This window comes from Neolamprologus multifasciatus, chromosome 9, assembly GCF_963576455.1.
Source record: "Neolamprologus multifasciatus chromosome 9, fNeoMul1.2, whole genome shotgun sequence".
NCBI classification, from domain to species: domain Eukaryota; kingdom Metazoa; phylum Chordata; class Actinopteri; order Cichliformes; family Cichlidae; genus Neolamprologus; species Neolamprologus multifasciatus.
This window is the reverse complement of record NC_140447.1, coordinates 32,358,501-32,381,000: the sequence shown is the minus strand read 5'-3', so window position 1 is coordinate 32,381,000 and position 22,500 is coordinate 32,358,501. Positions and strand designations below refer to the sequence as shown.

Below are 22,500 nucleotides of genomic sequence, written 5' to 3'. Positions count from 1 at the left end.
AGAACGTTTGGTTTTGATTTGCAGCAGCGTGCGTGACATCATCACAGCAGAGAGACGTGTGCACAGAGGAGGTCGGGGTGGGTGGAGGGCTCCATAACACATCACATTCAACACTTTTCAAAGGTTGGCTGACTTTAACCTGGCAGAGCTCCACCAGCCTGCCCTCTGTGCACACTCCCACCTCCTACATGGATGTTCAGGGTGGAGCAGCTTTCAGCTCACTTTCACTCCTCGGGAGTCCTGGCTCCTTCACAAACACATGTGTGTGTCTGTGTGTGTGTGTGTGTGTCTGTGTGTGTGTTTGGGCCCTTAAGGCAAATTAAAGTCATGGTTGTCAGACGTGAAGCCTGTGTGTGTGTGTGTGTGTGTGGGGGGGGGGGGGGGGGCATTGCAGCATTGCAGCAGAGCCAATGCTCTTGACACCCAGACACACACACACACACACACACACACACACACACACACACACACACACACACACACACACACAAACTCTCCTCACCCTCTGCACCTCCCCGACATATCCACTGCAGCAGTGTGCCTCCGTTACCTTGGAAACCACTCATTCAGCCCCCCCCCCCCCCCCCCCCCCCCCCCCACACACACACACACTCCCCCCTATCCTACACACACACACACGTTTCTGGAGCAGTGAGAGACAATGAGGAAGAGCTGGCAAAGAAAACAAAAAGATGTGAGGAAGAGGAGGAGGAAGGGGGCGAGGAGGCCTTGAGTTAATATGAGGAAGAGAGGGGGGGAGACTAAGGAGGAGTGGGGAAGGCAAGGATACGAAAGGAAGTGAGGATGCAGGAAAGGGAGGACAGAAAGGAGGCATCATGGTACGAGGAGGTGGGAGGATTAAACGAGTGGCAGGACCTCGTCCCCGCAAGGAGGCGGCAACAGGGGACACCAGTTGGTGTGTGTGTGTGTGTGTGTGTGTGTGTGTGTGTGTGTTATTTAATGGTGTGGAAGCGTGACTGCCATATGTGTTGCCTGAGGCCCCGTGTGATGAGGGAGCGAGTTAATAAGAGGAGGAGGAGGTGAGGAGACCAGGAGAGGAGGAACGAAGGAGGAGAAATAAGGGTGGAGAAAAAGGGAGGGATGGATGGAGACGACAAAATGAGATTTTAATGGAGACGGAGGGGTGGAGGGATGGAGGGGTGGAGGGGTGGAGGGAGAGAGATGAATGTCTTCATTAATTCACTGATGAGGGGGCAGGGGGAGGGGGGGCTATTTCTTCTTCTCTGCTTATTTATTCATCAGGGTTCCCCAGAGAAGGAGTCCCCACACGCACACACATACACACGCACACACACGCACGCGCACACAGAAACGTGCGTGCGCACACGTGCACGCGCACACAGAAACGTGCACGCGCACACATGCACACGCACACGAGACAGAGAAGTGTGTGTGCTTGAGCTTGGCTTCAGTTTCTCTCCAACATAAAATCATAAACATAAAAGAAGGACGTAGCTTTGAGTACTGAGGCTCTTTAAACCTGCACTCTTTGTAACAGCCAGCAGGGGGCGACTCCTCTGTAACTTGTTCTTGGATTTTAGGGGCGGGGCCCTGTGGATGTGCCCTTTCCCCTTGATCACCAACATGGTGAAGCTCAAAATAATCAAATCGAGGCTTGGAAACCAAGACAAAATCATCAAATAGTTACTTTAAATTTCACTAAAACGCTGTCGTTCTGGCTCGTGTTGATTCAAAGGCGCCGCCATCAAAGCTCAAACTCAGATGATGGCGACTGTGGAGGACGTCACAGATGTTTCTGAAGCTAACGGGAGCTCGTTAACATCTGTCTGCAGCTGCCTTCCGAACCCCCTCCACCCAAAGATGCTGGACGTTATGTAACAATGTTTTAATCAAATGTTGAGACTGTAAAACCGTGACATCACTGTGGCGCCAACCATCTTCTATATACAGTCTTTTAGCCCGTCTACCTGCTCTGCACCTCTGCCTCACTTTGAAAAACATTCAGTGTTCAACAAAGTGTATTTTATTTCTAAGTCATTACATTTGTACTCGATTATTCCATGTTTTTGATTTAATTGGTTGGCTTCCATCTTCAGTATACAGTCTGTGCTTCTTTGTGTGTCTTTGTTTGATTCTTCCAGTGAAGTGTGTATTCAACATTTATGTGTCTGTGATTCTGCAGTGTGTGTGTGTGTGTGTGTGTGTGTGTCTCAGGGGTTTTCCCTGCAGTGTCAGCGTGCAGCATATGGGACTTGGCACTAATGACCACACCTCCTCGCCAAACTCTGACTCACAGACGCCCCCCCAACCCCCAGGGGACAGGGTGGCGTGTGTGTGTGCACGTGCCTACATCTGTGTGTGTGTGTGTGTGTGTGTGTGTGTGTGTGTTAAGGGTGGAAGCTGAAATCTGATTAAAGTCATGTTGGCAACAATTAACGGCCTCTCAAACCGCCTCCTGGTCCTGTGGGACGTAGTGTGTGTGAGGTTCAGGTGGCTGTATTCAGTCTTAATCCAACGCCCCCCCCCACCTCTGAATAAATCATGTGACCCCTCCCCACCCTCCATCCGTCCTCCTCTCATTAAACCTCGTCTGTCGCCACTGCTCGCCTTGTTTTCCTGATGAGTCGACACTTTATTCCCACACTCCTCTCTGTTCGGATGGAAGGATGGCGAAGCCTCACAAGCGTGACGACCCGTCTCCTCCCCTGTGTTTTTAGGCTTGTAAAGTCCCGCCTCCTCCTCCTGACCTCTGACCTCTCTGCTGTTTTTTTTTTGTTGTTTTTGTGGTTTTCTCGCCGCTCCTGTCCGTCCTCCATCTTTTAGTAATTTTATTCTTTCAGTAAACTTTCTCCTTCCTTCCTTCCTTCCTTCTGTCCTTTCACCCCTCCTCTCTTCCTACACTTCCACTTTATTTGGTCTTTCCTTTCCTCCCTCCTGATTCGTTCATCCTTCTGTTTTTATTTATCCAACAGGAACTTTTCCTCATGCCCTTTCTTGTGATTCTTTCATCTTTTCTCCTTCCTCACCTTTCATTCACCACACACACAGGGACACACACACAGGGACACACACACAGGGACATACACGGACACACCCACAGGGACACACAGACACACACACAGGCCGTGTGTGTCTGTGTGTGTGTGTCTGGGGTTTGCAGAGGGCAGAGCAAACATTTGTTTGTGCAGCGATCCATCTCAGCCCGGCCTGCTTCCTCCATAACAAACAGAGGGGGGAGGAGGGGGGGGGGGGGTGATGGAGGGAGGTTTGATTCACCTGACAGGTAAACGCAGAGGGAGGGTTTGTTTGAAAACACTACACGTGTGATGCTGCGGATCAGCTCAGGCTCATCTGCTAACGACGCTAATAAAACCTGCACACGGCTAACGATGTTAGCAGCTCGCTAACCGCTAATCATGACACTGTGACCTTTTCGCAGAGAAATACCTGACACCGTCAGGTGACATTTCAAACAAACCTGGGCAGTTTTGGACTTGATCGTTTTCCAGGAGCTTAAAGGCTGAGCTGTGTTAGCTGCTTCATGAGCTAACAGGTTAGCTTTAAATGCTAACATGTGACTCCCTGTAGGATAGCGTGCACATCATTTCCTCTGAATCACATGATTTAACTAACTCAACAGACTCTCCACTATGAGCCAAAACAGAGAGCGTCTCTGTTTTAGCTTCTCCTCATTGGTTAGCTGTTCATTACAGAGCTGATGACGCCGGCCGTGACCTGAGGTTTGAAATCTAATAACATCCTATTTTTATAAACAAGCCTTCTCTTTAAGCTCTTCTTATGCTGCCAGTTTAATCTTCTCTGCTTCATGAAAACTTTAATTTTTGCTTTTACTATATTAGCTGTAATTTTACTGTATTTATCCTTCACTTTGAATCTCCTTGTGAAGCTAATCGTCATCTCCCAACTCTGTGTAACCTTGAAAGAAAAGACCAATCCAGTGGATACCATGTGCTGCAGAGGCAAACGCGTTTGGTGTGTGGATCGAACCGTGAACAGAGATCACTCTGGTTTAGTCCCCTCCCCTCAGTTACCTGTGAATTATCTGAGAGTTTGCTCTTCACCTAGTTAGCGCCAACTAATTACTTTTTTATACATCTATCGTATTTTAATTCTACTACATAGCTTTGCATTGTACAGAATAATCTTAATGTTATCCTGGTAACTTGATTCTAATTGGAAACAGACGACCACATGAAGAAAAGCAGATAAAATGCAGGAAATCGAGTATTTGCAGCGATGTGAAGGCTGAGCTGCAGACGCACAGAGACTCCTTACCTCGACGGCGTGCTGTTAGCGTGTGTTTTCTGTGTTAGCTTGATGTTTAATGCATGCGTGTGTGTGAGAGGCAGCCTGTTTTCTGGCTGAGCAGCCTCGTCCTGACTCTTAAATATTGAAGCAGTGTAAGTGAGCTCTGCAGAGATCCAGCCCCGCTGCTGCTAAAAATACCCCTGCAGATAAAAATAGATCACATGTCACGGTGAAGGGTTTAATTTCATTCACACCAAAAACGTGCCTGTGCTCGCTTTTCAGATCGCAGCTCCGTGTCTGTTCAGAATGAGGTCGGCTTTAATCAGCGAGGACGGCTAACGTGGAGCCTGCTGGCGGCAAATTAACCACGAGATCCCTAAAAATAGTGCGACGGTGGTCCGTCCCCTCGTCTGTTTGTCTGAGCCACAGACAGGAACCAAACAGTTTGTCTTTTTTCTGAGGCCAAAATATATTTTTGGTGCAGAAATTTAAATTTTATTTTGTTTTTCTCAGAAATCTGACCAAGAGCTTTAGGTATGCAGCAAGCTTTGGATCACAGCAGGATCAGTTGTTCCGGCTTTTTTTATCCATTCTAAAAATCATCATAACCCGGTTTTTAAGTCTGATGTCATCAGCTGTTTCCAGGTCCAAACTCTGCTGCAGGTCCCAAAGTCAGACGAACACTGAGAGTTAAAAACGGTCTAAATTCATATTTAATAAAATGATCAGTGTTGCTGCTTTACCAGGTGTAACAATGAAGTTTAACATCCAGGCATCCATGAAAACAGAATTTATTACATTTAACTGAGTTAGAAGTTAGCAGGAAGTTAGCAGGAAGTTAGCAGGAAGTTAGTGTCGAGGTTCTTTTGATTTGGAAGGAAAAGTAAGCGCAGACAGAGTCCCAGGGAGTGTCCAAAAAGTGATTTATTAAACACACGTATTACAGCGCGTGGGAGGCCGGTCTCTTCGCTCATCCCCAAAACAGAAAGCTTTATAGTCTTTATGACGTCAGAACAATTCCTGGACATGATCTTATCAGAACAACAACAACCCTTCCCGGACTCGAAACCAGATGTTCCCCATTTATGGTCATAGAACAGAACAACTGTGTAAGACGAGTGTTCTGTTGTGTAAGATTGTTGGACCAGGCCACCAAAAGGTGAGTGTCCTCATTTGACTTCTTACACTGATCCCATCACTGTACTGGTGCTATGTATGATGAAGCATTGCATCTAGAATGTGACAAATGATACATGATAATAAGGATGATAACTGAATAATGATAATGATAGGTGATAGACTGATGAAGTAATGATGAAATAATGCTTGTGCATGTGAATAATAACATAGTGACAGAAAAATAACATTCCTTTACGTGACAACTCCTCCTCTTGGGCTCGCTTGCGAGACCAACTTACACCAGGATTACAATCTCCTTCAAGGGCATCATAGACTCAGGTGCCGCTGAACCCTTCGAGCCAGAGCTCAGGGCTCTTTCCAGTATTTTCACCAAAACTCGCCGGACCAGAGGGATGAGACAACATCCGATCATTAATATACCAAGAAAAACAACAAAAGAAAACATGACAGACATAACAACACTCTTCCATTGCCCAAAGACAGACGTAAACCAGTCTCCCAGTCCAGTGTTCACACCTGATTGGTCATGCATAGTTTTAGATAACATTTTCAGACTCTCAAGCGCTCTAGTCACCGTACCGTCTCGGGCCGTATTGTTGGGAATGAAAGTACAGCACATGTCCCCAAACATGGCACACACACCACCCTTCTCAGCCAACAACATGTCAAGGGCCATGCGATTTTGGATTCCCATTAACGACGTCGGTCCCAATTGTTCCGCAAGGCCTTCTACCGCGTCCCTGGTGAGATTAGAGAGTCTCAACACATTATAATGAACATAGTTAATGCGACCAACATTTTTGTTTTGAGTTATCCATAGAAACACACTCTCAAAACCGGCCGCTATCTGATTAACTAACTTATATTCAGCTGGAACTCCCCTGGGAACTCCTATTGAGTCAATCCAGGTTGGTGAGTCCCATCTTGGGTCATATTTATGCACACCCCCAACACTTCTCCTACGTCTGGCTGTCAACACACCAGTGTCTTGCTGTGGATCTGTCTCTACCCTATTTCCTATCAGCATTAAAGGTGCTCCTAGGCGCACCAGAGCACATGTTCCCACACTCCCCAGTGGAACCTGCACCAAAAGGGTGTACTGCCCACAATAATAATATAGCCCACCCCTTGCCCAGGTGCCTATAATAGTACTTGGGTCACTTACATTATTGGTAGTCCTGCCGGGGATTGTCCTCTGACACCAGCTTGAATCAATTCTTCCTAACGTATATCTCACACTGTCTGTAGAGAACTCAAAACATGTATAATTATCTTTTTTAGGTGTGAATGAACCTGGTTGTGTACGTTTATCAATTGGCGGATATAAACCTGACAAAGTGGTGCAGTTACCTGTGTTCACTGCCTCTCTAGTTAATCTCAGCATACAATCATAACCCCCCCTCATCCTCTGGATACAGAGCAGCGGGTTCAGTGAACAGACGAGGCCTATCTGTAGCACAAGCAACACAATCAACCACTGCCTGCTCTTTAGCATTTTGAGCCACCCAATCTAACCAAAGATTCCTATCACCAAAACCTGTGGCACGCTCTATTAACTCTTCAGGTTTTAATCTAGTGTAATCTGTGGCAACAAACCATTTCTCTTCTGAGTCCTGGTAAGTAACTGTCTCTAAGGGATCCATTTGCTCTGTGAGATTCATTACAGTGTCATTCCCTACCGGTTTAGATCTTGGATTGAATAAATTCACCCGAATTATCCCCGTTGGATCAGTCCCTGGTTTATCTACCCCTATTACTAAATAGAACGCCCCTCCGTCATAGTTTGCCTCCGGAAGTCTGCTCCACGGTCCTAGGGAGAGAGTGACAGGGTTATGTGTAACAGAATAATCTTTCTGAATGGCTATCCCTTCAAGGGCCTGTGGAACTGTTGGCTGCCATCCTACTCCTGTCCAAGCAACCACATCCTGCCAAGAACACCACTGATCCGTTATATAACTGTAAATGTCTCCTTCCTGTGATGGGCCCCACACAGACTTAGGGTAACACACCATAGGGTGACAACAAATCCACACATCATATGTTCTCCAGCTGCTACCGTCTCCGGGGCATCTAACTACCTCACACAAATCGAAAGTGAACGCTGTCGTGGACCCCTTAACATACCCAAACTCGACTCCCCCACTGGCTTTGAGACACCCATCGTTCCCACCTGAGCCAACCTCGCGCTTGAATTTTCTCAACGGCTCGATCGGTTTGGACTTTGGAGCGGATAGACCTCTGCGTCTGGGCAATTCACCTGTCTGCCAATGAACAAACAAACACGTTACAACACTTATCAACCCCAACATTCCCATTAATTTCCAATTTTCCCACAGTTTCATGATCACTGTCCCCAGGCTCTTTTACTCTTACTTTAAACTTCGTAATAAGAGTATAAAATTATGAGTGTAAACTTATGAGTATAAAAATATGCGATTAACGTACAAAACTATTACGACTCCTTTAAACTATCAATTACTTTAAACTAGAGCCCTAGCCTATCATGAGCCTGGAATGAATTGATGCTCGGCGCGTGACGCTCCTCTTCTTTCTTCGTCTCCCCAGGTAGACTGCTGGGGAGAACCGCTGCACAGGGGGAGAGGATTATTCTGCCTCTATGTTCCCCCTCGTGTTACTTTGGGTGGAGCTTATCTCGAGTAAGCTCTCGTCCGCCACTGCGCATTGAGACCAATGGAACCAGGTCTCACCCTTTCCCTTCAACCGAACCGCACTGGTAGTACGAGCAGTCACCTCAAATGGCCCCGTCCACCTCGGATCTCTCCACTTGCGCTTAATGACCTTCAGCCACACTGCTTTGGCGTCGGGGACGGACCTATCCACCGCATTCACCCCTACTCCAACCTGTTGTGTGAAACTAGACACAAGAGCTTTTAATTCTTTCCAACATTCAGCATGTTTTCTATTACTTTTTATACTTTCTTCCGCCGGGACTGTTGTCCAAGGACCTGGAAACTGTCGTCCTGTCAACAGCTCATATGGTGTGAACCCTGCCTCTGGTTTAATCACTGGCTTTGGATTGTGCCTCCCACAGATCAGGCACGTCCTAGCTTTCTCCTTAATCATATCCCTCAAAAAGGGATGCCACCAATGGCACAGATGTCTCTCCATCTGGGCCACACCCACATGGCCAAGCCCATGTGCTTCTGCAATCTTCTGTTCCGCTAGGTTAGCGGTCAACACCGGTCGTCCGTCAGGTCCTCGCCAGAGACCTCCTTCTTCCCATGCTCCTCGATTCTTCCAGACCCCCTTCTCTTCCGGGGCCGCCTCCTCTTGGGCCTTCCTGGCCTCCTCCAACATGTTGACTCCTACTTCTTCCTCCACGCTTATCTGCACAATCTGCCATAGTGCTTTATAGCCTGCTGCCTCTTTCGCAGCTCGATCGGCTTCCTGATTTCCTCTGGCCACCATGCCAGTCCCCGAGGAGTGACCTTTACCCTTTATAATACTCACCTCCTCTTGCACATGGCTTCCTCCATGTTTCAGCTCCCCAATGAGACATGTACAAGAATGTTGCACCTTCTCTCTAAAACAATCTCCTGCCAACCTGTAACCTTGTGTAAAAACCTTAGTCAGCAGTTACATGTTAAGCCTGTTTAACTCCCAGCTCAACCTGGAGCCTGTATTCTGCAAAACAAATCTGTTAAATCAAACTTCTTATTTACAACCAACTATAGATCATAAGAGCAATAAAGTATTCAGCACAACAGACAAGTATCATGTGCAGGTTTTCTCCAATCATTAACTCACTATTATTACCATAATTTGTCTCCAATCATGAATCATCCCAATTTACTCCACAATTTACTCAGTGACTTTCCTTAAGCAATGTCACTCCACCCATTTATCACTAGGAGCTCAAAAAGTGGCCAGCTAGTGAGCTCCATGTTGAACTATTCCATAAACACTACATCTCTTATTTGTTTCCTCATGTCACTTGTCTGTTTTCTACCGAATCCTCCACATGCACCCTTAACAAAAGCAAAACAAACATTAGCAACACACATTGACCATCCCGGTGATCAGGCGTCATCACCTATAAACGCAGTTTCTTCACACATAAGCCCAGAAATCCTGCAATAGAAAACCAAACGTCAATCAATTGTCCAGTGGTAAATCACATGATCAAACCACATGAAGAACTGTAACTGTAGAGAAGAAAATGCAAATGTTAGCGCTGCGCAGGTGTATACACTTTCTCACAGTTACCTCTGTGAGCAACACACAACACAAACCCATGAATAACACACCCCTGGTAAATTTACAAACACAGAAAGTGGCATTTAAAAGTTAAATCGGCAGGCCACAGCTCCCGCAACCTCGGATGTTGCTGTCATCTCTCTGCTCCTGTAAAAGAAACACACATAAATTCATCCACCCTTTCGTCCTGTCTAGGTGGAGGTTAACTTTGAGTCGTGGTCAAGTCTTATCAGCTTTTGTCAGCTTTTACCAGTCAGTCAGTTTGTTTTATTTCCATTCATTCATCCATTCATTCTTTCTTTGCTGATAGTGGGAACCATCGTCGCATTTGATCTCCACCCTCAGCAAAATGACGTCATTTCAAAAAGAAAAAGAAGAACTTTAGATCGGATTACCTCGCCGAATCCTTCTTAGGCCGGGACTCTCATTTTCTAATTGTCCCAGATAAGTGGCTTCCCCAGAGCCCATTTTAATATGGAGAAACTCACTTGCAACAATTTTCTTGACGACGTGTAGCGCTTTTAATTCCCAACGTGCAGATCTGCTTAAAGAAAAGAAATTCACAAACAAAATCAGTGCACTGTTCAAAAATAAAAGTAAAATAAAAACGAAAATGAAAAAGCAAAGGACAAAACTGAAAAACAAAAGCAAATAAAAATACAGACGCCCAGTCTTAGGACTTGTCACTCCTATAAGTGAAAAAATACCAAATCTAAACTTGGTGCCATGGTAAAACTTTCCCCATACTTCAGAAACAAAAACAAAACAAAACAAAACCAAAAAATCTGCTAGTTTCACTCATTTAAACTCTGGGTGCAGGATTCTGTTCACAAAATAATACTAATTCAATCTATGTATCACTTCTCAACCCACTCAATAAACCAGACAGGATGCTGGTAACAGTATTACCTTCTTAAAATTGTGTTTGATCCTAGTGAGCTGATCGCGTGTGTGTGTGTGTATGTTAGTCGGGTTAATACATTTTCTATTTCTATGTATCCTTTTATGTACCTTCCCCCTTTTTTCTGAAACAAAACTCCGTTCACTCCTAAGTTTGTATCAGAAACATCCAAATGAAAAACTCTGTCATAGTCAGGCACAGCTAAACCCCAATGTTTGCAGGTTGCCATCGGCAACCACACTGTGTGTTGTTAACCCCTTCTACCAATGCCCTCTTTTAATGTGTTTCACTTCATGTATGATTTTGTGTTATCTCTAGTGCATATCATGTGAAGGTGTGGTGTTGTCTCTTCATTTTTCTAACAGTACTCTTGCATACCTCAGTGCTTATCTTCCTCCCCCTTTTGTGGTGGTCTGGACACTGTGTCAATCCTCCACTTCCAGGCAGTCGTTTGTCTCCCCGGATTCCTTAACCCAATTTAATTCCCCAAACTAAAGCAGCAGCCTCAGTCATCACGTGCTCCTTTTCTCTCCGCTCTTTTCTCCCACTTTTCAGTCCAATAGCAGTCAGTTCTCTTCAGCTTTGTCCCCTGTATCTCCTTGTCCCACTGTCTCTCTCATTGCCATCTTGCTCCAAACATGGCAAATGTCAAACTCAGACAGTCTTCTCAAAGGTCCTTCACACACAGTCAGGTTGCAGCTTGCTGGAAACGCATCTCCACCCATCCAATCTAGATGGTGGATCTTCTCTTTCTGATGCCGTTTGCCCACAGCGCTGCTGGACCTCTCTGCTCAGAACTCCGGTATTGTCTCTTGGACTTCTGTCCATTGTTGATGTTCATGCTCATGCTTCTCGAAGTGCACTCTGTATCTTCAGTGAGAGATTACCTTCCTTCGAGTTTGCTTGTCCAGCATGAGAACGGGAAACTGCAAAACAATTCAGCCAAAAATTCTGGCTGGGTGTTTCCATTTTTATTTCTAATGATTTTAACCTATAATTTTCTTCCGACTGCTGCCCATGGAGAATTGATCCAGGTCCGCTCCCCACCTGTAAACGACAGACTGAGAGACTTTCATTACTCATTTTGACTGCGGATGTTTTCATCACTCCTAAAACAACACATCTCTACTTATTTTGTTTTGAACTCTACTGACTTCAAACCCCAAATGTGAATTTTTAGTTGTTCATAACCGCAAACACAAAAAATCTTCTTGATGTTTTTATTAATTATTTTCGTCCACAACACTCCAAATTGTGTTTTCATTTTGTGTCCAGCAGGGGAATAAGGTGACCTCTAGCATCACTGCTTCCCCAGTTGGAGACAATTTCTCACTCACACTTCCACACTTTTATTTTCTTTGTTTATTTTAGTTCCTTTTCTTTCTTTTATTTTTCACACGCACACATTAACCTGTTTACTCACTCATACAGTCAGCCATCAAATTCTCCATTCCTCCTTGAGTACTTGATCACCTTCAAAGTCACTGTTACTTTCGGCGACTTTATTTATCTTTACCTTAACACTAATTCACTATTTTAGTTTCCTTTATTTTTTCAGTTCACTTGCTCCTATTTGATCACTAAGATTTCTTCTCTTATTATTTCACAGAAAATCAACTAATCTACTTCTCCTTCTTTTGTCATCCAGGAATTCACACACATGCACAGGCTGGTCACTCAGCCCCCACTTTTTTCTCTCTCACAGACACACACACATTTTACTCCTCGTTCGGTCCGCCTGTGAACCCGCCCCTCGAGGCTGGCTCACACTCACTTCATGCTTGTCGCAGTACCGTTCAAACTCTCTGTGAGACACGTCTTTCTCTGCTTATTCTGGACAACGTCCTAGACGGCACACAGAGCGGGTGCCATCCGCTCTTGTGCACCTCACAAATTTTCAAACTGCGCCACAGACTCGATACCGCAGTTTCTCTTCCTCTAAAAAATATAAAACCAAACTCAGCCCCCCAATTGACTTCACAGTTTGATTTCTACACAACACAAACATACACTATTTTGTTTAATCCTCATACACTCAGCTTCTGTATTAAATCACTTTCACAACACACAGTTATAATCAATAGAAGCAATTTACACAGCAGATTTACACTTTATTTTATATACATGTTATATACACAGGCCTGTATCAACATGAGAAACGACGCCAGATGCCGAGACAAATTATTCACCAGTTCCTTATCACTTATTATCACTTCTGTATCGGTACACCTAATTAAACAGATAGAGAAAAACAGTTTTTTCCTTTAATCCTCGATGGGCACATGCGCTGCCCCCCTTTGTCTCTTTCTCCTCACACTCACACTGCGGGGTTCACCAAGCCCCCTCCTTTGCAGCTGCTTGAGACAGAGAGGCAGAGACGCTTTTCTTTTTTCTCCACCACACACAACAGCAAGCCTATACATGCAAGCTTTTAAACAATATGAGCGCTTCTCCACCGGTATTTACACACTATTTACATACACGGGCCCGTATAGATGCCAGTATTCCTAAGTTTTTGACTAATTTGAAAGCTCTAAGCCCAGGCTTCACCTTGGTCCACAGAACCAGCCTTGATGATCAATAACCCCGCGTCGGGAACGCCCTCACCGGCCGCGGTCAGATTTCTAAGCCCTAATTAATTTAAAACCGCTCCCCGCAAGTTAACAGGTCGCTCCACGTCTTGCGTCAAGGGATCAACCTCACGCGTTCAGCTTTACTTAAAGCTCACTGTCACCCACGTTAATAGTCACGGCCGGGTCGCACCCTTCAGCCAAACAGCACAGTAAAAGGTAATCCTTGATTACCTGACCTTTAACGGGTGTCCGAAGTCCCGCGGGAGGCCACCCGAGCTACCTGAACACCGTCAGTGATGAACGCACGTCTACGATCACCTGTCGCCGCTACACGCTGAACACTGCGCTCTACGGGGTCTCACCCCGGTCTAGGTTAATTTATACACTGTTTAAAAGCATCCCTGGGGACTCTCAGCCCCTCAGTTTTTATTACCTGACGCCCGAAACCGCGTTTCTACCACCCAATGCATCCAAATTCCCCTAATCTTACAGAGTGCTTGGCATCTAACTCCACACTCTCACTTGAGGCACACAAACCAAGCCTCTTAGCTTTAACACCACAAAAAACCTCACAAAAAACACAAAGAACCCCCTAAAATAAACAGCAATAACTTTTGAGAGAATTTTATCAAACTTTTACCACTAATTATCCTAATTAAATAAAATCACTACGGACAGAACCCAGCAGAAGGCCCCCCTGAGTGAACATTCAATTTAGTTTTAACTTCCCATTTAGTACCTTTGGATAAAAATTATTCAACAGGTGGTACTGACCTTTTATACCGCGGTTTTTGTCACTCAGTCGGTCACTCCCCTGGTTTCCACCGTCTTTTGGCACCCCCCAGGAGCTCCGCTCCCTCGCAGCGCGTCTTCTTTCCCCCCAAACCGGGTTTTCGGCACCAAAATGTCGAGGTTCTTTTGATTTGGAAGGAAAAGTAAGCGCAGACAGAGTCCCAGGGAGTGTCCAAAAAGTGATTTATTAAACACACGTATTACAGCGCGTGGGAGGCCGGTCTCTTCGCTCATCCCCAAAACAGAAAGCTTTATAGTCTTTATGACGTCAGAACAATTCCTGGACATGATCTTATCAGAACAACAACAACCCTTCCCGGACTCGAAACCAGATGTTCCCCATTTATGGTCATAGAACAGAACAACTGTGTAAGACGAGTGTTCTGTTGTGTAAGATTGTTGGACCAGGCCACCAAAAGGTGAGTGTCCTCATTTGACTTCTTACACTGATCCCATCACTGTACTGGTGCTATGTATGATGAAGCATTGCATCTAGAATGTGACAAATGATACATGATAATAAGGATGATAACTGAATAATGATAATGATAGGTGATAGACTGATGAAGTAATGATGAAATAATGCTTGTGCATGTGAATAATAACATAGTGACAGAAAAATAACATTCCTTTACGTGACATTAGCAAGAAGTTAGCAAGAAGTTAGCTCGCTAGTTTCCACCTAAACATGATGTAGCATGTTCTGACTGAGAGATTTCTGAAAACATTCAAACGTACAGCTCTACTATCACTTCCAACATAAATGAAGACAGAAAACTAAACAGCAGTGACGTTTGTAGGGATACTGAAGTTGGGCTAGCTGCTCTATAATGATGTGCTACGTGGTGGCTAGCGACACAGCTATGTTAGCATAACATAAACTCGATAAAAGTTAACGTGAGGGTTCCCGATGTTTAGAGACAAATGTAATCGCATGGCAGGATGCTGTAAAAGGACCAAACTTCAGTCAGGAGAACAACTGAGATAATCCATCCACAATACGAGGTTAGTCATTAATATACTGCTGCATGGGCTGTAGCTACATCGTAGGGGTTTAAAAACGGAGCTTTAAAATGAACTCAGAGTAGTTTGGATCCAGAAGCAGGATACATACGTCATCACTTACAGATGATGTTGGTCCAGGATCAGCTGACCAATCACGTTGTCTGAACATACAGTTAGCTAAGTTCTTGGCTAATGCTAATGCTTTTAAAAACTAGCAAACACGAGTAAGCTAAGTTTGGCTAACAGGAACTCGATTCATAATATTAATTATATTGTATAAATTAACAGTGAAGTTATGACTTCACCACAGCGTGATTGGTCAGTGGATCCTGGACAAACATGATTATATGTTGGAGCAGCACTGTTAGCCCCACTGAAGGTGAAACAGACAGGAGGATTTACAACCCAGTGTCAGCAAATGACAGAAAAAAGTAGAAGACAACTTCCCAGGGCAGGTTTAAACTCTCAAACATTATTTAAAGAAACCCTTTCTTTGGGTGAAGCGTTGTCAAAGTGTGACCGTAGACTTTCCAGCTTCTTCTTTTGTCTTTCTGTTGTTTTTCCCTCATACAGGAGGCGTTTAGTGGAGTTTCTTTCTACTTTTAAATTTGCGATTTTAAACTTTGCAGTTCCTCTGACACTTTTGTTTCCTCATAAATCGAATCTTGCCGTTTGTTCTCGTTTATTCCTCCCCGTCCTCCTGTCCAAGCCTTTGATTTCCTGTTTCTTGACTTGTCCCTAATCCTCACTTATTTCACTGTGCTGCAGTCTGAGCAGCCTTCGCACATGTGTAAAACTTTAGAGCTGCACGCTGAGAGGACGCCGTCCCGCTAACTCGTACAGATGTGCGAGGGTAACGCGACTGAAGCCGACGCTGCAGCTGTCGGATAAATGTGGGATTCCCTCTAACGGCAGTGCAGGAAAAGTGGAAAATGTGCTGTAATAACAGGATGAAGTACGCTGGCGTAATCTCGCCACCTGCCAAAGCAGCATTATAAATGTAATAAAAAGTGACGCCTTCTTTATTAAAACAAATCGCTGAAGTCAAACAAAGCCTCTTGCTCTGATGTGTGTCGGAGATCTCGGGCGCTGACGCTGAGTCGACTTTTATTGCTTTCACGGAGCCGACTGAGCTCCTGCAGAGCCGACCTTCATCCTGCAGCTCCTTCGCTCAAAGCCGGCAGATGCGTGTCAGATCCTCCTGTGACATCATCACCACGGGACAAATCCCCGACGCTGCCGTGCAGAGACTCTGCAGACTCCCTGGATGTTTGTCGGAGCTTTAGTGTCCTCGCCGCCGCCTGTGAGGCTTGTCCTGGGAAGCCTCTGCTGCTTCCCGGCACGCTCGCTTGTGTTTGCAGGTCTGCAGAACATCTCTGCTGCCAACCTGCTCCTCCAGTCACAGAGTTATTACATGCAGGCGCGAGGGACGAGTGGAGAGGCTAACACAGTCGATACGATGGTGTCTGAGGCCTGAGAGGGCAGAGATTATACGTCTCACCTGTCCACCTGTGCCGTGGGATCTCTGGGGAACGTATAAGTGGCTGCATCTCACAGCGGCACCTACTGGCAACAATCGTTTCATGCACTGACATCATCATCCACCACTGCAGCAGGAAATATCTGACAGGAAGTGAGGACGAGCAGGTGTGCAACCTGCGCACAGGAAGCCGCGGTGGCGAAGACTCGTGCATGTGTTTTGTTGCTAGCAGAGACGTAGGAGTGTGATTTTCTCCTGAAATAACAACACGAGTAACAAAGTCTTCGCTTCGGTCTGTCCTGCGTGACACATCGCACGCGTCCATTTTTATCTGGTGACTCGCCGTTTGGCAGCTAACCCACGATGATCCAAAGGACGCACACTCAGCTCCGTCAGCTTGTGTGTAGGCCGCTCCGTCCGCCGGTCATTATTCAGCGCAGAGCAGTTGGGATGAATGAATCTCGCCGCATCTGCTGTTCTGTCCTCTCCGACTGCTCGTCTTCATCGTCATGACCGTTCTCCATCATCATCCTCATCACCAGCTCCAGGCTGCGCCACCATTGTCCCCGTTTTTAGCATCATCGCCGCCACACCTTGCACCACCTCATCATCATCTTTCTTTAGCCCTACACCTTCATCATCACGCATGACACACCGATGGATGACACAAGTCGCGTCTATGTTTGCCTGTTGCCATGGTTAATGTGTGTGTGTGTGTGTGTGTGTGTGTGTGTGTGGGGCACCATCTGTGCACTTCACCACACTTCCTTCATCAGACTTTGTACCACCTGACTCAGCAGTGTGTGTGTGTGTGTGTGCGTTTGTATTCATATCGGTGTGGGGACCAAGTTTGAAACTTCACTATATTTGAAGGGACTGACAGGCTTATGGGGACAAAATCACGTCCCCACAAGTTTGAAGGTATTTTTGAGACTCAAAATGTGGTTTTAGTGTCAGGGTTACAGTCAGGTTAGGATTAGGGTAAGGAGCTTATGAAAGAATTATGTCAGTTAGATCAGTGGTCCCCAACCCCCGGGCCTCGGACCGCTACCGGTCCGTGAGTCGTTTGGTACCGGGCCGCGAGAGTTGAGGCTCAGGTGTGAAATGTATAGTTTTCAGGGTTTTTATCGGTTTTCAGCGTTATTTTGTTATCGTTTTTATCGTTAACTCGGTTTTCCTGGGTCTTTTCACGTGTGTTATGAATAAATCTTATTTTTCTCGGTACCGGTACTAGTTTTATTTTGTTGTATTTATCCGCGACACCTTAAAGGCCGGTCCATGAAAATATTGTCGAGCATAAACCGGTCCGTGGTGCAAAAAAGGTTGGAGACTGCTGAGTTAGATGTCCCCATAAGACATGAATACCCAACGTGTATGTGTGTTGCAGGGTAAATGATGCACAGCTGGTGTCGGCCCAGCTATCGCCAGAACAGGCTGTCCGTGTGGACTCTAACATCTGTCCTCGCAGCCTCCTGCTCTGGATTCATTTTCTTCTTGAAACTTCTTGTACATTCTTCCATCGTCACACTTTCCACATTAACGGCAGACACACAAAGAGCTCGTGAACACACACCTGTGTTTATGTGAACACAGGTACACTACCTGTGTGAGGCTGAGGTTAAACACACTGAGGTTTGCTGCACATTAAAACTGGACACAGCTGCTTCTTTCTAATGGCCAGCAGGACGTCTGTTAGGAAACAAGCCTGCTGCTGCTCTGTGAGCTCAGTGAGCTCTTTATGGGCTCGCTGGCTCCATTCAGGTCTTATTTACTTTGTAAATGTTTCCCCTGATAGAGTCAGAAAGGCCGTGGGCAGGTCTGCCTTCATTCTCCTCTCCGGTACAGTGTTCAAACACCAGGATGTGACTGTGATCGTGCACAGCGCGGAGCTGTACATCGAGCTAACTGAAGGGGGCGTCGCTGCTGCTCTGGTCATGTAGTAATGTTTGAGATGATAGCAGCAGAAACGATCACTTCCTCTCTGCGTGGCATCTGAACGGCACGTGTGAGCCTTCACCTGTAAACACAGGTGTTCTGTAGAGCGGTGGCCTGTCTCACCACGCAGTGACGCACCTCTGAGATCCTCTGAGTGTTTGTTAAACGACAGCGTTGTGTTGAAGCAGTCAGGACAGGTGACTCCACCTACGTCAGCACTGATGGGCACAGGTGTGGTTAGACTCAAAGCTCTGCTGGGGAACAACTCTTATTCGGTGCCTCCAGATGTTTGCATCTGTCCTTTAGATTACTGCCACCTTGTGGCCACAGTTGGATCTCACGTCTGTGTGCTAGCTTGTGTTGGATCCATAGTTTCTGTCGTGTTTGTGTCCCATTAACAAAATCTGAGACGCGAGCGACGAGTCTGCTTTGGATACTGAATGTGTTAAATGTTTAGACAGTCGTCTGCAGAAACACACACGTTGGGTATTCATGTGTTGTGGGGACATCTATTTACACAATGCTTCCCCAGCCCCTGACCCTCACCTTAACCCAACTCTGACACTGAAACCACAGTTTGAGTCTCAAAAATGTCTCAAACTCGTGAGGACGGGCTGTTGGTCCCCACAGGTGCAGTAAACTTCCAAATTTGGTTCCCACAACGATGTGAAGACATGCTCGCTCACACAGACACACACACACACGCTTGTTTAATGAGCCGTGTGTTGCAGAGTGTTTGTGGTTTCTCAGGTCGGCGTCTCTAATGGAGGGGTCTTCTTCAGCTGCGTTTGATGTCGGCGCCGGTATGCGGTGGGCGGCAGGAGAGAGATGTAATGAAAATAATGAGATGAGAAAAAAGGCCTGTGTGTGTGTGTGTGTGTGTGTGTGTGTGTGTGTGTGTGTGTGTGACTCAGACAGGCTGATACTACGTCTCCTACAGTACTGTGTGTAATACATGTGTAAGGAAAAGTTTGTGAATTGGACCTAGCTTCATTCATAGCGTGCAGCCGGGCCTTTCATCACATTTACAGGCAGGTGTAGTCTTCACTGAGCACGTGGTGAGCATGCTCAGTGAGCATGCTCACTGAGCATGCTCACTGAGCATGCACCACGTGTTGATTAAAGAGCTGCAGATCATTTGAAGGTGAACACAGAACCCGTTACGAGCTCAGACTCTCACAGGTGGACGGACGCTGCTTCCTCCGTGCTTCCTCCGTGCTTCCTCCGTGCTTCCTGGCATCATCAGGTCGCAGCCTGCAGACGTCTGCAGGAACCTCCAGGTGATCTGCAGCTAACCTCCGTGGTGTAAATGTGAACACCTGAATAAAGTGCATGCACGGCTCGTGTTACCGTGGACGAGGCCTCCTGCTGCTGCGTCTCTGTCAGTGACCACACTCTGGCTGTAACCCTGGAAACCACCTCACACAGCGTAAACACAAACGCCTGAAACAAAAAGAACAACTGGAAGCTAGTCGCTAACGCTCCTGTGAGTCTGTTTGCTGTAACGTTCACAGGTTGTGTCTGTGGAGTCAGAGTCGCTCAGTAAAGGTGTGAATAACTGAGAGGACGTCTTTGCGTTTATGAGGTCATCTGATACGATCTGTGAGCGCCGGCGCCGTGAATAACGTGCAGCGTGTGTCCGGCTGTTGTGACTGTGATGAAGCTGAGGCCACGTTTGAGGATCGATGCAGAGATCAGTTACCTCCAAACTTTTCTCGCAGCGCCCGGCGAGCAGACTGCGCTTGTTTGTCTGAACCTGGCGTCTCTCTGTGTTTGACTCCGTAAGCGCCATCCTGTCGTATTGGACGCGGATCATGCTGATGCCATAGAAACGCTGCTAGAACAACACGCCGTGACATGCTGGAGCGCCGCGGGACAAATCCACCTTAAAACACTGCAAACACTGAGTCACGTCTGAGCAGCGTTCTGCTTCCAGCTGCACGAGTCTCTGCTCTGCTTCAGACAGACGGCCATGCTTTCTGCGGCTCGTTGACCTCTGACCTCTGATTCAGCTGTGGTCTGAGACATGCAGCAGCCGATCGGAGCTTTAATCCTCCTTCAAACTTAACGGGGGTTAAACTTTCCACCGTCTTTCTCTCTGAGCTTTCCAACACGTCTCTTTCTGTGATGCAGATGTGAAACATCATCCAGATGTTTCCTGCAGAAACACGGAGTGTTGGAGGAGTCATGCAGAGCAGACCCGTGTCATTTACAGTAAAGCTGTGGCCCGCGGGCCAAACGAGGCCGTCCCCATAAACCTTTCGGTCTCCTTTGTTTCTGCAGACGTCCTGATAAACTCGTCCCCGCGGCGACAGATGGAAATGTTTAGTGTCTCAAACACAAAGACATCGCCGCCGCGTTTCCTGTCACATCAGTGAAATAATGTGTTTTATCACATGTCCCTCGATTGACTCTGGACCTCTCGTCCTCGCCGTGGCCGCCGGAGCCGCCGCTGTAACGTCTGAGGTCGACGACTCCCCCAGCTTCACACAGCGTTCACGTGCGCCGCCGTGACCCATGTTTCGCCGCTGCAGGTTAATTTGAAGTCTGAGCGTCTTTGTTTAGACGGAGCGGAGCTGCCATGTTTTCTCTTTGAGTCTCCACGGTGACGGCAGATACACTCGTGTCAGAGAGCGAGAGTAACATGGGAGTCTATGGAGACTGACTCACTGCTGCCTCTGCTGGACGTCAGAGGAACTGTAGGTGCTCCAGCATTAGCTTTGTTAGCTTCGTTAGCTTTCTTAGCTTCATTAGCTTTGTTAGCTTCGTTAGCTTTGTTAGCTTCGTTAGCTTTGTTAGCTTTGTTAGCTTTCTTAGCTTCATTAGCTTTGTTAGCTTTGTTAGCTTCGTTAGCTTCGTTAGCTTTGTTAGCTTCGTTAGCTTTCTTAGCTTCATTAGCTTCATTAGCTTTGTTAGCTTTGTTAGCTTCGTTAGCTTCGTGCTCTGAAGCTCATCCTCACCCCAAACTCTTCGCTTGGTGCCTTTTAAGTAGTTACTCTCTTTATGATATCGGTTTGTCAGACATGTCAGAGAGAGTCCACAGACTCGTGACCTCGTGACCTCACAGATCAGGTCCTGCAGCGTGGAGGCTGAAGCCGTCCTAGGTTTCCTCCCTCCTCGCTGCTCGTCTCCTCGTCTCTCCGTCCTGAGGGCTTCGGTTTGAGTGAAGGTCGCTGACGTTAAAGTATTCACACCTTGGCTGTTGCAGGTTGTAATGAGCCCATTAACCGCACTGCCTGTTTGCCTCTGGCCGTTTACCTTGCTGTAAGGACGGCTGTTAAAGCCCGCCGCACCAGTAAAACCATTAAGCACCCAGATGGAGACATTTCACGTCAGCCTGAATGTCTTTTTATACAAACTTCCTCTTTTTATGAGATAAAACATAACGAGGCAGACGGGGAGAGCGGCGTGATTCGCTCGGCTCTCGTGGACGTCTTCACGCTGGCTTTACTCCCGGTGCGGGCGCCACTCTGGACGTCTCTGACGAGTCATTTGTTGATTTTGTAATGTGGGTGCGTGTGACGGGATCGAATCATCGGGAGTCTGGGAGCCGGACGCTTCCTCAGCAGCAGCAGGTGGATGAACAGGAACGGTAAATCCCGCTCGGGTGAATCGCTGTTTCACCTTTTCAGCTCATTTGTGTTTGGCGTTTGGCGTTTGGCACGTCCGCCTGCAGCGGTCAGGCCTGGGAGGAGGAACATGTTCACTGTCAGGTTCAGAGGAAGAGGAAGGTCACGGATGTAGCTTCTCCTCCGTGTGACAGGAGAAAGAGCTCGGATGAAGCCGAGAGGAGCTTAATGATGTGTCTGCTCGCGCTGTTTGACTTCATGTTTCCACCGTAACACCTGTGAGGCTCAGGACGTCTTCATCTTCGCCCAGAGAGCTCCGACACACGGGAAAGCCTCGCCAGCTCGTTTTAATCACACGTAGGAAAACGCAACGCGGCTTTAATGTTTACAAACCAGGAAAAAAACCTTTAACGGCTCCGTGATCCTGTCACGCAGCGACGCTCTGCATCGCCTCAGAGACATTAGACCACAGGTCACATGACCACGTCCACGTCATCCTGTCAGCCACGACCTTCACGTTTCTATCAGCTGATGACGACCTTCAAAGAAAACACGCAAACAAACAACCTAATAAACCACGAATAAACAACGACCATAAAGGCACAAAAATATTTAAATATTCCAGTAAACAAACAA

General features: G+C 46.7%; 1 protein-coding gene and 1 pseudogene across 3 annotated transcripts in view; one reads left to right on the top strand and one right to left on the bottom strand.

Moving 5' to 3' along the window:
- The window catches only part of fars2 (phenylalanyl-tRNA synthetase 2, mitochondrial), a 132,902-nt gene that overhangs the window by 15,453 nt on the left and 94,949 nt on the right, over positions 1–22,500 (top strand). The gene's annotated exons all lie outside the window — the stretch shown is intronic.
- Positions 6,327–11,394, bottom strand: LOC146511938 (uncharacterized; annotated as a pseudogene).